General features: G+C 42.9%; 1 protein-coding gene and 1 non-coding gene across 3 annotated transcripts in view; one reads left to right on the forward strand and one right to left on the reverse strand.

Annotated features, from left to right (window-relative positions):
- The window catches only part of NXPE3 (neurexophilin and PC-esterase domain family member 3), a 35,058-nt gene extending 28,282 nt beyond the window's left edge, over window positions 1-6,776 (reverse strand). Inside the window, exon 1 of one of the 2 annotated variants that reach the window (XM_037058907.1) lies at window positions 6,658-6,776. The gene's annotated coding sequence lies outside the window, so the exon portion shown is untranslated. Of the gene's footprint in view, window positions 1-6,149; window positions 6,597-6,657 lie in introns of those variants that run through there. The other variant, XM_037058906.1, reaches the window with a different exon arrangement.
- Window positions 3,211-3,341, forward strand: LOC118995905 (small nucleolar RNA SNORA69). The gene has a single exon (XR_005068385.1). It is a non-coding gene; the product is annotated as a small nucleolar RNA SNORA69 (small nucleolar RNA).
- Window positions 6,777-17,524: the final 10,748 nt, after the last annotated feature.

The following is a 17,524-nucleotide window of genomic DNA, read 5'->3' on the forward strand; positions in this document are numbered from 1 at the left end:
GGCAGTTTACTGAAACCCAACCCAAGGCTTCTGTGTAAATACAATTATATTGATCCTACTACCTATTTAGGTTTTACTTTTTTAAGAAAGAAAAAAAAACAATGCCTCTAAATTCTCAGAAACTGCAAAGTTAAAGTAACTGTTAAATGTCTAAAGAAGTCTAAGTAAATAAAATTACTTCAATTCCATTATAGTTCAAGTTACATAGCATTATGGGAGTAATTTTATTTAGAGAGCATTAAGAGGAAACACTGTGATTTTATAAGGAGTCCTAACATAGTCTGGAAAACAAGGAGCACCGTCCCTCTGTATGGCAGAAGACAGGAAACACCCTTCGGGTCTCCCGCCCCACCAACACGTATGTGTTCCCAATGCTCCCTCCGCTAAGTAACAAGGCATGGGAGGAAAGACAACTGTCCTGAAGATGTAGGAGACGAAAGCTAAGTTTAAGGAGTGACTAACAGGCCACCCAAACCCTTCATCACATCTGCTAGAGGCAGAGGACTCCAGAGTCTGCTGCGCCTGTTCTCCCATGAATTCAGAATGCTCTCTCCAGTTGCTGTTTTGATACAGGTAAGCAGAGAATGTGCTAGTATTTTATTCCCAGTGAGGATTTCCATGGAGGACACGGGGGACAGGTAAAGGTGAAAAGGGCAGACAGTCATGGTTTAGACCTCGGAGCACCCCAGCTGCACCACCGCTCCCTTCGCTTTGTGTCGGACTGCTATGCCCTCTCTTCCCCCACTCCCCTACTCCCCCTGTCTAATTCATTTCTGTACCCCGAGGACGGTGGCATCCTTCCTCTTCCCAGCTTCACCATGGAGGCAAGGCTAAGCTATTGCAACATACTCTCCATCCTCAAAATTCCCATGGCACTTAAGATTTTCACTTCTTAGATGATCTCTATATTTGTATGTATTTCTTATCTCCCAACTAGACTATACCATTTATGGCTTTATTAAAAAGAGAAACGGAAACCATATGTCATAAAAAATACAACTCAATGATGATAACGTATCATATTTTTTGACCCTCTCACAGTACTTAGCTCTTCACATGGTATCAGTTGATTCAACATCCCACATAACAAATAATTATGGAGGCCTCGTCTGTACCGCATACTGTACTCCAAGCCAGAAATCCCCCTGGAAAAGCTTATACTCATATCAGGAGAAAGGCAGTTCCCCTCCTAAATTAAAGAACCTCCATAGGGATGCCAGGTACTGAGAAGGCTGCATGCACTTACCCATTTTATAGCCCCCAACACTGCCCCTCCCCAACACTCACACACCCACCCGTGCCCCCACCCATGCCCCCACCCATGCCCCCACCCATGCCGAAGTGTCTGGAAATTCTCGGAAGAAAATGGCTGTGAGATAGAGGAAGTAATGCTGTCATCGGGACCACAACCGCTCCTCTGCAGAAATTCTTCTCGAGGAGTTGGCCATAAGAATCAGGTTCCCTGATGGCCAGAGAGGGAGACGCCCAGAGGTGAGACTCCACAGAAATTCAGCTGCGCCGTGGTAGGCATGGCCTGTGTACTTGGTGAACACCGTCAGTTTAGACGTCAGTGGGGTTCAGAGCGAGTCTGCAGCAGCACAGCAGCAGTCAGTGGTGCAGAAGGACAGCAAGGGCAGCAGACCTCAGAGCTAAAGAAACAGTAGGGCCATATACAGCAATGCAAACATGCAAAAACCCCCTCATGGCCAAGGTCTAATGAAAATCATTATGGAGGATCATGACAAGACCAGACTAGACTTCCTGCTACGAGCAGCCGAGCATTAAGATTTGAGAGAACATCTGAATGTCTGACTAGGTGGAGCCTTAAGAGCACCAAATGGAGCTCTCTTTGAAAACACATATACTAAAATACTGACAGCTGTTACCCTTGGCCAGTTTTCTTCAAAGTACTCCTGCAAAGAGGGGAGACTTCTTTCATCTTTATCTTTATGTCCTAATTGTACACCAGGAAATAAAAATCACAACTACTACAAATAAAGCTGGTTTCTAAAAGTAATAACTAAGGATACGACAAAAGGAGAAAGGAGGCTTTAAATCTAATATGGGAAAACAATTTAATTTAAAATGAAAAATTTAAGACTTTAAAACAAAGCCTATAATAAGAGACAAAGAAGGCCACTACATAATGATAAAGAGAACAATGTACAAGAGGCTATAACCCTCGTAAACATGTATGCACCTGACACAGGAACACCTAAATATGTAAAGCAAATATTGATGGATATAAAGGAAAAGATTGACAGTAATATAGTCAGAGTAGGGTAATTTAATATCCAACTTATATTAATGGATAGATCATCCAGACAGAAAATAAGGAAACAGTGGCCTCAAGTTACATACTAGACCAGATGAATTTAATGACTGTTCACAGGGATGTAAAGTACAGCATAAAAATATAGTCAATAAGATGATGATAACTATGTATGGTGCCAGGTGAGTACTGGAAATAGCAGGACACTTTGTATGTGATTGTCTAATCACTATGCTGTACACCTAAAACCAATACAAATAATACTGAAAGTAACTACAATTGAAAAATAAATTTAAAAAAAAAAACCGCCCAACTAGCACAGGTGAATTCTACCAAGTATTCAAAAAAGAAAAAAATACCTAGCCTCCTCAAACTATTCCAAAAGGTTCTAGAGGAGGTAAGACCCCCAAGCTCATTTTATGAGACCAACATTATCTGATTCCAAAAATCAACTAAAAATACTGCAAAGAAAGAAAATTACAGGCGAATACCCCTGATGGACACAGATGCAACAACCCTCAACAAAATATTAGCAAACCAAGTTCAGCTGTGCAATAAAAAGATCCTACACCATGATCAAGTGAATAAAAATGCAGTGGTACACATATGAAATGGAATTATTACTCAGCCATAAAAAAATGAAGTCTTACCATTTGAAATAGTATGGACAGACCTAGAGGGTGTTAGGCTCAGTGAAATAAGTCAGTCAGAGAAAGACAAATATCATATGATTTCACTTCTATGTGGAATTTAAAGAACAAAGTTAACAAACAAACAAAATAGAAATGGACAAATAGATGCAGAGAACAAACTGATGATTGCCAGAGGGGCTCAGTGAAAAAGGTGACAATATTAAGAAGTACAAATCTGTAGTTACAAAAGAGCTGTGGGAATGCAGAGTACAGAGTAGGAGATACACCCAATGACACTGCAATAGCACCGCAGGTTGCAATTACAGTGCTTCCTTTTGTGAAAGTACGGCTGAAAGATTGTGAAAGACAATCTTGCGTTGATGATTTTTAATTTTGCCTTTATGAGGGGCAATCATGACAGACAGACATGGACAAATGGGTATTAGAAATATCGAGGAAACGCCTTGTAAAGTCTATGGTTGTTTAACCACTATGCTGTACACCTGAAACTAGTACAAAATAGTACTGAACGTAAACTGTAACGGAAAAGTAAAATTTAAGTTAATAAATAAGTAAAACGAGAGGTTTCAAAGTGAAAGAAGAAATATGTAACAGGTTTCTGTGATAAACAAAGGGATTATAACAAAAAAAAAACATTTACAAAGAGCGCAAGAAAATATCCGTTAATATCTCAGATTGCACTTAGAATTAAGTAATAAAAGTGCTAGATGGAAATGACTCCAGAAAAAAAAGTTCCCTAGATCAACCCCAAAAATAAAAGAATAAATACCATTTACCATCTTTTCTGGGAAATTTCCAGTTCCCAAGAAGAGAAGCTTATTAGAACTAAGAAATTTGTTTACATCTAACTTTCTTCCAGCGTAAAGTCCTGACCTCAAGCAATCCTGAGAGCAGCCCTTATCTTTTCTTGCCACATTCACAGCACATGTTGAGGTTTTTTCATTTTTATACCATTCCTCTTGCTGCAACAAAGATATGCACAATGCACAAGTTAAAGATACGGAAAATGAAGTAAAGAAAAAAATACCTGAAATAAAGAGCACAATTTTACAGCACGGGTGTACACAGACTTCAGTACAAAATAGTGGGAGGGGTGGAGATAGGAACATTTCCTTTCCTATCAGTAAAAAACAGTAACTGGCAATCTACAGACAAATATGGCCAACCACTCTCAGATCCGAGCTGAAAATCAAAACTTTATAAACAGCAATATAGCTGAAAAAATATAAACCAAAACTAAAACGCTCCCTGTGTTATTCTTCTTAAAGACTGGAATAATCACGTGGTTCAACAATTCATCCGACCACTACAGAAAACAAGAGGCATCCAGACAGATCTAAAAGTTGTAATTGCTCCATGGGGAATCTAAACTTGACAGTCCTGCTTTCAAATCTTTCTGAAGGGTCAGTCCACCACTTACTCATGCTTCATATTTATGCTTATGAGATGAGCGAAAAGTAAAATGCATGGTCTGTTTTGCCAAATTTTGATTAAGACTACTTACCAGCCAATCTAATTTTTTATGGCCTGTGACAACAACCCTAGACTGCCATTAGGCAACTGACTTCCTATCCATTATCTCACAAGAGAATTGCAAAGTGATTGCTTACATCGCTTGGAATTACAATTGTCAATAATGCAAATGAAATACCTGAGTTCAGTACTAAACAGAAAATTAGACAGCAACCCCATCCTCTGGGGAGCTAATGTTCCTAGACAAACATTCCACAAATATCTTAGAGGACAATCATATACCCAGTTTGGGGAAGATGGTCCCCATCCTAAATACTATGACCTGTAATTGTACTTATCAGAGCAAGTGTCTGCAATTTTAATTCAGAATACATGAACTGCACCACATAAAAATCCAAAGCACAGATTTAAATGGAATAAATCCAAACTTAAATGTTTATACCTAAACTTTTCCAAGAGCAGCTGTGTTTTTCATAGGGTGCTGAGTAAGACCTTAAACTTAAGAGGGTAGGGTCTAAAGAAAAAGAGACTCAGCCAAGACAATGACAATGATGGGTCAATCAAAGGTCAATGCCTGGGCAAAGAGGAAGCAGGGTGACAGGTCTGTAGGACATGTTTTCCCAGATCCCATTTCTCCTTCACACACCCCCACCTCACATCAGTGCCTGCCTACGCTTTCACTGATGGTGGAGGAGGGAGGTAGAGAAGTAAGCAAACTAGTTAAATAAGTCAGAGAGTAGTAATTGTTATAAGAAAAAACAGGGCACATTGACAGATAATGGCCTTCAATCTTGTATGCACATTAACATCATCTTGGAGCCTTTAAAAAGACCAGTGCCTAAAGGACACACCACCAAATTGGACAGAATCTGTTGGGGTAGGATGCAAGAAACAGCCTGTTTTAAAGTTCTCCAGATGATTTTAATGGAGAGCCGGGTGGCAGAACCACTACTACAAGGTAGCCAGTATGTGTTATTTCAAGAATTGCCTTTCTGAAATGTTTCAATTGTAACTTACATTATACCCTCAGAACACTCCAATTGCGAGCAAAGGCGACAGCCAATAGCACTTGAGCAATCTATCCCTTTGTTTCCTTTCTCAGAAAAAATCAACAGCACTTTACCAGGCCCAGACAGATTGTGAGGACAACAGACATGGAGAAGAAATTACTCAACAATCAAAGGAAAGAAGAACCAAGCACTGTGGAAGAATACTACTGTACTAGCGCCTCCGGGGTGAAATGAGACCAGGGAGTCCCACCAGCTTCAAGCACACACACCCTGATGTTCCAAGCGATAATTAACTACTGCAAAGAGGAGGGGAGGCCTATCAGAGCAGTGTGACTCTTTACCTTCCGAAAATGCGACAACAATTGTCCTTTAGAGTAAATAGTGAAAAATAAGAAAAAGTTTACAAACAGGCAATTACACACAATTTTTGAAAAACTAACCCCTGCTGCCCTGACTGGTGAGGCTCAGCAGGCTGAGTATTCTCCCGCCAGTTAGATTCCAGCCAGGGCAAATGCCTGGGCTGTGGGCCAGGCCCCTCACTGGGGCGTGTGAAAGGCAACCAACAGTTGTTTCTCACGCTCTTTCTCCAGTCCTTCCCCTCTAAAAATAAATTATACAAAATAAGCCCTGGCTGAGAATCTCTCTTATCACCCTAGTGGCCTCCGATCAAACGGAGAAGGGCAAGAGGCCGGCGTCTCAGGTCACACCTAGTAAAGTCACACTCTTTTCCCCCCATACGACCTGAATGTGATGACAGTGAGACCAGAACAGTCCAACACGTTGGTGCCCAGAGTAGTGATGAAATGTGAGATGGGGCTGAAGGGATGGAAGGTGCCTTAGCTGCTATCCCGAGGTCTGGCTCCGCAGTGCTGTGTCTGCGGCTGCGGCTGCACCTGCCATCGTTGCAGCAAGTTGAAAACATTGCGGGTAGAAATGCACACGCCCAGCCCTGCCCCGTCCCTGCGGAGACTCGCAGCGGCTCGGACAACAGGGTCCAAGGCTGCAGCAGCCTGGGACTCCAATTCTGCTCCCGACTTCGGCTGGAGCTTCTCCTTCCAGGTTCAAACGCTCCAGCAGTGCTGCACTCCATCGGCACCAGGCCACACAAGGACAGGGACCCTGGAGCCGGCAGCGATGAGGAAGGAGCTTAGAAGCTGAGAGGTGCGCGAAGGCGCCGCCGAGCAAAGGCTCGTTGGGGCGGCAGAGGCCCCGGCTGGTGCCAGCACACACCCCGCAGGTCCACACTCACCTCCAGGTCCCTCCTGCCCCTGTGCGTTCTCCCTCAGCTGGTCACTCTGATGCCAAAATCAGTCGCGGCTGAGTCAATCTGCCTAGCCCCTGCTTCCGGACCGCTACTCAGCCTCACCCCCGACCTCGGGCTACGATTGGTTGAGCTCCTGGAGGGGCGGGCTGAAGATGCTGAAGGACAGTCGCTGGCGTGGACAGGCAGGAGCTGAGCCCCCAGTCCCTGCGGCGGACTTGGGCCTCCAGCGCTTCCAGCCACCCCTCCTACCCAGGCTCTTTCACGCAAGGGCGTCCTGGAGCTGTCGTCCTGTGGCCAGACTCAGGCCCTCTCGGGACCTAGCTGCTCGTCGTCTTCGGACATCTGGGAGCATCCCTTTCAAGTCTTTTCTTGTCAGCGAAGTGACCAAACCAGTGATGCCCCTACTTGGGCTGTCTTTCTTCTGAGTGGCAGAGTGTATTGTTCCCTGTATCAGAGAAACATAATTTGCCGAGCACTTTGACGACTACGACTAGTCCTTGAATCCTTACTTAAATGCCTGAACATACCCCCTCACCCCGGAATTCTGAGCTATCCTACGTTAGACAGTTTTCTAACAGGTAAAACGTCCGTAGCAGCCTTGTGATATTCAGGACTGACAGAAGTCCTTAGAAGACGGACAAGCCCTTGCTCAAGAAGCAGGAAGGAATCCTAGCGCTGGGAGCATAGTGGATTTAAGCCGAATTTATTATCCAAGCAACACGCAGGCTCTAAAAGTAGACCTGCCCCTATTACCTGAAGGTTGAAGAAGAATTCACATAAATTACCACTAACATCAGTCATTCTTACATGTATTGACCACAGTGGACTCAACTTGCCTATTTCGATGTTTTCATGGAAGTCCTACATGCATGAATGAGTGACCAGACTCATGAATGGAGCAAAAGGGGGTTCTGTACTGGGCAGTCTCTTCTGGAGAAGCCTTTCATTCTCCTCACCCTTCAAGGAAATTCAGCCTTCAAGGGCCTTTTGTAATCATAAAAAGTGTTCCATTGCTTCTGTGCTTAATGATGAGGAGCCCTATATGATAGACCTGTGCTCTGTCAAGTCCTGTCTTCCTATAGGTGAACTCCCAACCACCTGTTGTTCACAGTTTGGCTGTTAGGCAAGTGGAACACACTACACGGGAGATGCTGGCTTCTAAATCATGGTTTTGGACTGCATTAGTGATACTTATTAACCCCATTTACATAGGCAGTCATCACACAGGAATTTGAGTGCTCTTACACATGTATTTTACAGTCACTAAAGCCACAAACAAGAGTGGCTAGACCAGAGTGGCCTGTCCATCAGTACTAGATTCCTCAAAGATCCCTGACTGGAAAGCCAACACATCCCTCCTGCAGAATGCTACCATACAAAGAACATGCACTTTTGCATCCTAGCCTGCCTGGGTCTCATCCATAGCTTAGCCTCTTACTAGCAATGCTGTCTTAGGCAAATTACTTCTCTGAGCTCCTTTTCTCCACTGTAAATTAGGGACAACACTACATGCACTTAGGAATAAATGAGGTGACAAATGAAAACTGCCTAGCACAGTGTCCCATTGTTCAAAATAAGTGACTGTCACATTAAGTACCAACCACCCTTGTCCAAAAACACCAACCAAAAGTAGGAGACTAGAAGGAAGAAGTGTTTGGTGCCTCTGTTGGTCTCCTGAGGCTGCCATAATAAAGAACTGCAGACTGGGCGACTTAAACAACAGAACTTTATTTTCACAGTTCTGGCACCAAAAGTCACTGATCAAGATGCCAGCTGATTCAGGTACTGGTAAGAGCACTCTTCCTGGCTTGTAAATACTTTCTCATTGTGTCCTTACATGCCAGGGGGAAAAGGAGAACTCATGGGTGTCTGTTTGTCCTCTTAAAAGAACATCAATCACATCAGATTAGGAATCTACCCTTATGACCTCATTTAACCTTAATTGCCTCTTGTGGGGAAAGGCAGTCTCTTGCATACAGTTTTTCATGCACTTAGCCTTGGCCAGGAGCATTTCCTTACCAAGAGATAAGAGTCCTCAAAGCTTGTGCTGGGTTTGTTGCCTTGTGTGGGGGTAACTTTCCCTGTGGAAAGATAACATCTTTCAGAGTTAATGCATATTATTTGTTTTGCTTAAGGGACCCCAGAGAGCTCCCTCACCCCTTCTACCATGTAAAGGCCTGGTCAGAAGATGGTAGTGAATCAGGAAGATAGCCCTCACCAGATACTGAATCTGCTGGTGCCTTGAGCTTGGATTTCCCAACATCCAGAACTATGAGAAATAAATTTCTGTTGTTTATAAGACACCAAGTCTATGGCATTCTGTTATACCAGCACAAATGGACTATGGCACTTACACTCTCCAGTGAAAAACAGTGTGCCAAAGTTACTTAGGTCATCTCCCTTTTTCCTACCCTCTTCAGTATGTTCATGTCATACATTTATAATACAGTTAAATTCATCATAGTCCACATTCCATCTTCAGATCCCCTGACATCTTACTTGAAATTTGGGGAGATTAGGGACTTCCGGGAAAGATGGAGGAGTAGGTGAAAACACTGTGCCTCCTCAAACAACCAAGTTTAAAGACAACAAAGTTTTAGTAACAAAAAGACAACCAAAGCACAGAAAATTGAACTGTACGGAAGTCCGACAACGGACCATTCAACCAGACCAGTAAGAGGGACGGAGTCAGCAAGTCAGTGGCTGGCGGAGCGGGGTTGGGGCAGGATTGTGCAGAAAAAAGTGGCTGGACCAACCCAGGCACCGGCGGTAGCTGGCAGATCCCAGGTGTGGGGTGGCAACAGGTGGACCCAGTGAGGGCGCAAGGTGGTTGCAGACCACAGTCACACATTCACGGGCAGATAAAGCAGGCAAAGGAGCGAGCAGTGAGACAGACTGTGCAGGCTACAGCCCCAGCAACAGGAATTAAAGCCTAAAAGCACCAATTGGAAAAACTTTCAGGGTCAAGGTGCTGGGAGAAGCTCCCAGGCTCACAGAGAGTTTGTTGGAGAGACCCAAAGGTCCTAGATGGTGCACAGGCCCATACACCCGGGAGCCAGCACGGGGTGGGGGGAGGGGGGACCGGTTTGCTTGCAGGAAGCAGCAGAGGGGACCGAAATCCGAGAGAAAGCAGAAGAAACGCTGTTGCCCCTCTCTGACCTCGCCCCCACATACAGCATCACAACCCTACGACAGAGTCGCCCCTCCCTGGTTAACACCTAAGGCTCTGCCCCTCATACGTAACAGGCATGAACAGACCAAAACATTATGGCTCAAGCATAAGAACAAACCAAAGCCCCAGAGCCAAAACTTCTAAGTGACCAAGAGATAGCCAACCTATCAGATGCAGTTCAAAATACTGGTGATCAAGATGCTCAGAGAACTGGTCAATTTTCATCACAAATTAGAAGAACATATGAAGGCTAAACTAATTGAAGAGAAATGCACAGGAAACCAATAGTGATGAAAAGAAAACTGGGACTCAAATTGAGGGAGTGGACCAGAAGGAAGAAAAAAATGACGAAACAGAAAAGAATAAAGAAACAAGAATTCAAAAAAATGAGGAGAGGCTTAGGAATCTCCAGGACATCTTTAAACATTCCAACATCCGAATTATAGGGGTACCAGAAGGGGAAAAGAAACAGCCATGAGTGGAAAACTTATTTGAACAAATAATAAAGGAGAACTTCCCCAATCTGGCAAAGGAAATAGACTTCAAAAAAATCCAGGAAGCTCAGAGAGTCCCAAAGAAGTTGGATCCAAGTAGGAATACACCAAGGCACATCATAATTACATTAGCCAAGACCAAAATGAAGGAGAGAATCCTAAAAGCAGCAAGAGATAAGGGGACAGTCACCTACAAAGGAGTACCCATCAGACTGTCAGCTGATTCCTCAAAAGAGACTTAACAGGCAAGAAGGAGCTGGAAAGAAGTATTCCAAGTCATGAAATCCAAAGACCTACAGCCAAGACTGCTCTATCTAGCAAAACTTTCATTTAGAATGGAAGGACAGATAAAGTACATCTCAGATAAGGTCAAGTTCAAGGAGTTCATCATCACCCAGCCCTTATTATATGAAATGTTATAGGGACCTATCTAAGAAAAAGAAGATAAAAAATATGAACAGTGAAAGGACAGCACACTCACAGTTATTAATAAACATACCTAAAACAAAAGCAAACTAAGAGGACAACTACATCAGGAGCAGAACCACAGAAATGGAGAACACATGGAGGGTTAGCAACAGGGGAGTGGGAGGAAGAGAAGGGGCAGAAGGCACAGAGAATAAGTAGCATAGATGGTAGGTAGAAAATAGACAGGGGGAGGGCAAAAATAGTATGGAAAATATAGAATCTAAACAACTTGTGACACATGGACATAAACTAAAGAGGGAAATGGTAAGGGAAGGGTGTGCAAGGTGGAGGGGAATGAAGGGGGGAAATAGGACAACTGTAATGGCATAATCAATAAAATGTATTTAAAAATTAAAAAAAAATATTTTTTAACAATGAAAAAAAATTAAATTAAAAAAATTGGGGGGATTAAATGTGCATTGAGTAAAACTTTGGTCTTTGTTTACTGTCCTATGGGTTTTGACAAATACATAGGATCATGTATCCACAACCATACCATAAACAATGGTTTCATCACCTTAAAATTCCATGTACAGCCACTTTCTTAATTCCTGGCAACTACTGATCTGTTTTAAAAGGTCGTATCCTCTCAGCTCTCTATGTTAGATTATCTAAATATGAAAGAATCTTGTTTGAGGTGCAAAAACACTTGAAATAATCTTGTTTGAGGTGCAAAAACATTAAACACAAATGAAATACAAGAAAAGCTTTGTTATTCTGATGATTTTTCTTCCCTTTCCGGAGTACTCCCATTTCTACCAAGTTGAGTCCTGTTTGTTTCCAAACCAGTTTATGATAGTTATTTTATCATATAATTATGTAATTATATGAACCTTTGAAATTAAATGTAAAAAAGAGAGAATATTCTTGGAAAACCACGTTGAGTGCTTTGGAAAGACTCAAAAGTGAATTGCTCAAAATAGTAAAACAAAAATCTGCTATTGAGTTAAGTATGCAGAAGGAAATTACCAAAAATCAGGCGGAGAAATTATAAAAATCTAGATGCATTCTGTATTCAGATGGATTTATGAGTGTGTTTAAGTTCTTACTCCATTTTCAGGAACTAAAATTTGAAATGGTGAATGGTAGGTAGAATTTACAAAAGCCCCAGAACTCAGAGCATCAATACTCAAAACAAACAAACAAACAAAAAACCAGCATTGAAAAACAACGTAGTTCAAAGACTTACATTATCTAGTTTCAAGACAGAATGGAAAGCTATAGTCATCAAGATAGTAGAGGACTAAGATATAAACAAATTAATGGAACGGAATAGAATCCAGAAACAGACACATGCATATTTGGTCAATTAATTACCAAGGTAGTTAAAAGGGGAAAGGCCAATCTTTTCAACAGCTGGTGCTACTCGACTGGATAATCATATGCAAAAATAAACCTCAAACCATATAAAAAATAACTCAAGTGGATCATAGCATTCAATGTAAAACCTGAAACTATAAAACTTCTGGAAGGAAAGACAGAAGAAAATCTTAAGAGGCTTCAGCTATTACAAAGATTTCTTTTTTTTTAATATATTTTATTGATTATACCATTACAGTTGTTCCATTCTCCCCTTCATTCCTTTCCACCCTGCACCCTCTCCACCACTCCCTCTCTTTAGTTTATGACCACCTGTCTCAAGTTCTTTAGATTCTATATTTCCCCTACTATTCTTGCCCTCCCCCCTATTTTTTACCTACCATCTATGCTACTTATTCTCTGTGCCTTCTCCCCCCTTCTCCTCCTCCCACTCCCCTGTTGCTAACCCTCCATGTGTTCTTCATTTCTATGGTTCCGCTCCTGATCTAGCTGTCCTCTTGGTTTGCTTTTGTTTTAGTTGTGGTTATTAATAACTGTGAGTGTGCTGTCCTTTCACTGTTCATATTTTTTATCTTCTTTTTCTTAGATAAGTTCCTTTAACATTTCATATAATAAGGGCTTGGTGATGATGAACTCCTTGAACTTGACCTTATCTGAGAATCACTTTATCTGTCCTTCCATTCTAAATGAAAGTTTTGCTGGATAGAGCAGTCTTGGCTGTAGGTCTTTGGATTTCATGACTTGGAATACTTCTTTCCAGCCCCTTCTTGCCTCTCTTTTGAGGAATCAGCTGACAGTCTCTGATGGGCACTCCTTTGTAGGTGACTGTCCCCTTATCTCTTGCTGCTTCTAGGATTCTCTCCTTCATTTTGGTCTTGGCTAATGTAATTATGATGTGCCTTGGTGTGTTCCTTCTTGGGTCCAACTTCTTTGGGACTCTCTGAGCTTCCTGGATTTCCTGGAAGTCTATTTCCTTTGCCAGACTGGGGAAGTTCTCCTTTATTATTTGTTCAAATAAGTTTTCCACTCGTGGCTGTTTCTTTCCCCCTTCTGGTACCCCTATAATCCGGATGTTGGAACGTTTAAAGATGTCCTGGAGGTTCCTAAGCCTCTCCTCATTTTTTTGAATTCTCATTTCTTCATTCCTTTCTGGTGGGATGTTTTGTTCTTCCTTCTGGTCCATTCCATTGATTTGAGTCCCAGTTTCCTTTCCATCACTATTGGTTTCCTGTGCATCTCCCTTCATTTCAATTAGTTTAGCCTTCATATGTTCCTCTAATTTGTGACTATGTTCCTCTAATTTGTGACTATAATCTACCAGTTCTGTGAGCATCCTGATAAATAGTGTCTTGAATTGTGCTTCTGAGAGGCTGGCAATTTCTCGGTCGCTGAGAGTTATCGGCTCTGGGACTCTGAGTTCTTCTTGCACCATTTTTTGGGCTGTTCGCGCCTGTTACGTAGTAGGATTGGAGCCCTAAAGTGTTCACTAGAGCAAGGCAACTAAGTTGCTGGGTTGTGATGCTGTATGTGGGGGCAGGGTTAACGAGGAACTATGGCATCCCACCTGCCGCCTCCCACTGCCGCAGCTACAGGTGCTGCAGCTGCCCCTGTCACGNAATCAACCAGTTCTGTGAGCATCCTGATAAATAGTGTCTTGAATTGTGCTTCTGAGAGGCTGGCAATTTCTCGGTCGCTGAGAGTTATCGGCTCTGGGACTCTGAGTTCTTCTTGCACCATTTTTTGGGCTGTTTGCGCCTGTTACGTAGTAGGATTGGAGCCCTAAAGTGTTCACTAGAGCAGGGCAACTAAGTTGCTGGGTTGTGATGCTGTATGTGGGGCCAGGGTTAACGAGGAACTATGGCGTCCCACCTGCCGCCTCCCACTGCCGCAGCTACAGGTGCTGCAGCTGCCCCTGTCACGAGGCCCACGCATTTCGTCCCACTGCACGCGAGTGTGCCACCGCCATCAGCTCTCGCTCCCTGGGGCCCACGTGGTCCGTCTCACTGTGCGCAAATGTGCGACCTTGGTCAGCCTGCCCCACACCCTGACTGGGTCCGGGCCACTTGCATGCCTAGGTCAGGGGATCTTTCCTGCCCAACCCTGCTCCGCTGCTGGCTCCACCCCTCTTACCGTCCTGGTTGAACAGTTCAGTGCTGTCGGACTTCCTTATAATTCAATTTTCTGTTTTTTGGCTGTGTCTTTGTTCTCCAAACCTTTGTTGTATTCAAACTTGGTTGTGGGAGAAGGCACAGTGTTTCCACCTATGCCTCCATCTTGGCGGAAGTCCACAAAGATTTCTTAAATACAGCACAAAGGCATAAACTATTAAAAATATCAATACATTGGGCTTCCGCAAAATCTAAAATAGTTCCCTTTCAAAAAATAATTAATGAACATGAAAATTATAATTATGAACATGAAAATACAATTCAGAGACAGGAAAAAAAAATTGATATTTGTTGCAGGATGTTTATCTAGATAATATAAAGAACTCTTACAAGTCAAGATGAGACAGACAGCCCCATTTTAAAAATGGGCAAGTTTTCCCCTGGCCAGGTAGTTCAGTTGGTTGGAATGTTGTTCTGAAATGATAAAGTTGTGGGTCCAATCTCCAGTCAGGACACCTACAGAAATCAACCGATGAATGAATGGACAGCTCTCTCTCTTTTCTGTCTCTCACACATACACACCTAAAATTAGTAGTAAAAAAAGTCTTTTTTAATGGGCAAGTCTTTGGAAAACTTCACCAAACTTTGTGACACATCCAAAGAAAACACACAGATGACAAATAAATTTTAAAATGTTCAACATCAGGGACTTCCGCCAAGATGGAGGCGTACGTGGAAACACTGTGCCTTCTCCCACAACCAAGTTTGAATACAACAAAGGTTTAGTAAACAAAGAGGCAGCCAAAGAACAGAAAATTGAACTATACAGAAGTCCAACAACAACGAACCCTTCAACCGGGACCGGTAAGAGGGGCGGAGCCAGCAGCAGAGCAGGGTCAGGCAGGAAGGATCCCCCGACTCAGGCGCCCAGGCAGCGTGGGTAGCATCGGGCGGACCCAATGAAGGTGCAAGGTGGCGGACTGGCCGTGGTCACACATTTCCGTGCAGATAAACCAGCAGAGGAGTGAGCAGTGAGCGGTAAGATGGACCGCGCAGGCCCCAGCTGCAAACCCAGTGAGGGTGCAAGGTGGCAGGCTGACCAAGGTTGCACACTTGTGCGCAGTGGGATGGACCACACTGGCCCAGGTGGCGTGAGGCAGCAGAGGGGACCGCCATTGCTTTCCTTTGACCCCGCCCCCACATACAGCATCACAACCCAGCGACTGAGTTGCTCCGCCCTGGTAAACACCTAGGGCTCTGCTGCTCATACTTAACAGGCACAAATAGTCCAAAATATGGCTCAAGAACTCAAAACCTCAGAGCCGATAACTAAGCGAAAAAGAAATAGTGAACCTCTCACATGCACAGTTCAAAACACTGGTGATCAGGATGCTCACAGAACTGGTTGATTTTAGTCACAAATTAGAGGAACAAATGAAGGCTAAACTAATTGAAATGAAGGGAAATGCACAGGAAACCAATAGTGATGGAAAGGAAACTGGGACTCAAATCAATGGAATGGACCAGAAGGAAGGAAGAAATGACCAAACAGAAAAATGTGAAGTTACAAGAATTCAAAAAAATGAGGAGAGGCTTAGGAATCTCCAGGACATCTTTAAACATTCCAACATCCAAATTATAGGGGTATCAGAAGGGGAAAAGAAACAGCCATGAGTGGAAAACTTATTTGAACAAATAATAATGGAGAACTTCCCCAGTCTGGCAAAGGAAATAGACTTCCAGGAAATCCAGGAAGCTCAGAGAGTCCCAAAGAAGTTGGACCCAAGAAGGAACACACCAAGGCACATCATAATTACATTAGCCAAGACCAAAATGAAGGAGAGAATCCTAGAAGCAGCAAGAGATAAGGGGACAGTCACCTACAAAGGAGTACCCATCAGACTGTCAGCGGATTTCTCAAAAGAGACCTTACAGGCAAGAAGGGGCTGGAAAGAAGTATTCCAAGTCATGAAATCCAAAGACCTACAGCCAAGATTGCTTTATCCAGCAAAACTTTCATTTAGAATGGAAGGACAGATAAAGTGATTCTCAGATAAGGTCAAGTTCAAGGAGTTCATCATCACCAAGCCCTTATTATATGAAATGTTAAAGGAACTTATCTAAGAAAAAGAAGATAAAAAATATGAACAGTGAAAGGACAGCACACTCACAGTTATTAATAACCACAACTAAAACAAAAGCAAACCAAGAGGACAGCTAGATCAGGAGTGGAACCATAGAAATGAAGAACACATGGAGGGTTAGCAACAGGGGAGTGGGAGGAGGAGAAGGGGGGAGAAGGTACAGAAAATAAGTAGCATAGATGGTAGGTAAAAAATAGGGGGGAGGGCAAGAATAGTAGGGGAAATATAGAATCTAAAGAACTTGAGACACGTGGTCATAAACTAAAGGGGGGAGTGGTGGGGGAGAGGGTGCAGGGTGGAAAGGAATGAAGGGGGGAATGGAACAACTGTAATAGTATAGTCAATAAAATATATTTCTTAAAAATGTTCAACATCATTACTCATTAGGATAACGTAGATTAAAAACCACAAGGAGCCACTACTATACACACATTTGAATGGCTAAAATTAAAAAGATTGACCACACTAAATATTTGGTGAGGATCTATAAAAATAGAACCACCCTACACTTCTGGTGGGAATGCAAAATGTTATGATCAATTTGGAAAATAAAACTGGTTTGGCAGATTCTTAAAAGTTAGACATATACCTACTCTATGACCCAGACATTCCACTGCTGGGTATTCACCCAAGAGAAATGAAGTATATGTCTGTACAAAGATCTACACACAAAATGTTCACAGCAGTTAACATCTAATAAGCAATAACCAGAAACAACACAAATATCCAACAACAGATGAACAGATAAACAAATTGTAGGGTAATGGCAACATGTTATTCAAAATCTCAGTCTGCTTCAAAAGACAACTAACAACTATCCATAGACAAGGTACAACTGAAAATCCAAGAAGCTGGGGGTGGTGAGGCTGAAAGCACACTCCTGGACCACACTGGAAAAGTAAGAACAGCCACTACACTCTGACCACATCACCCCTCCCCCAGGCCAACACAGCAGGGTTGATTTCTAGTGACAATTCTCTCCCTGGCAGGCAGAGGGCTGCTTTCTCATTGTCCTCAAATGGCCTTTCCTCTGGGTGTGCATGGAGAAAAACAATCTCTTTTATCTCACAGGAACACCAGACTTATTGGGAGAGGCCCCACCCGTATGACCTTATTTAATGTTAATTACCTCCTCCAGGCCCTCAT

Source organism: Sturnira hondurensis, unplaced genomic scaffold (genome assembly GCF_014824575.4).
Source record: "Sturnira hondurensis isolate 20B ecotype Veracruz unplaced genomic scaffold, ASM1482457v3 Scaffold0010428, whole genome shotgun sequence".
Taxonomy (NCBI): domain Eukaryota; kingdom Metazoa; phylum Chordata; class Mammalia; order Chiroptera; family Phyllostomidae; genus Sturnira; species Sturnira hondurensis.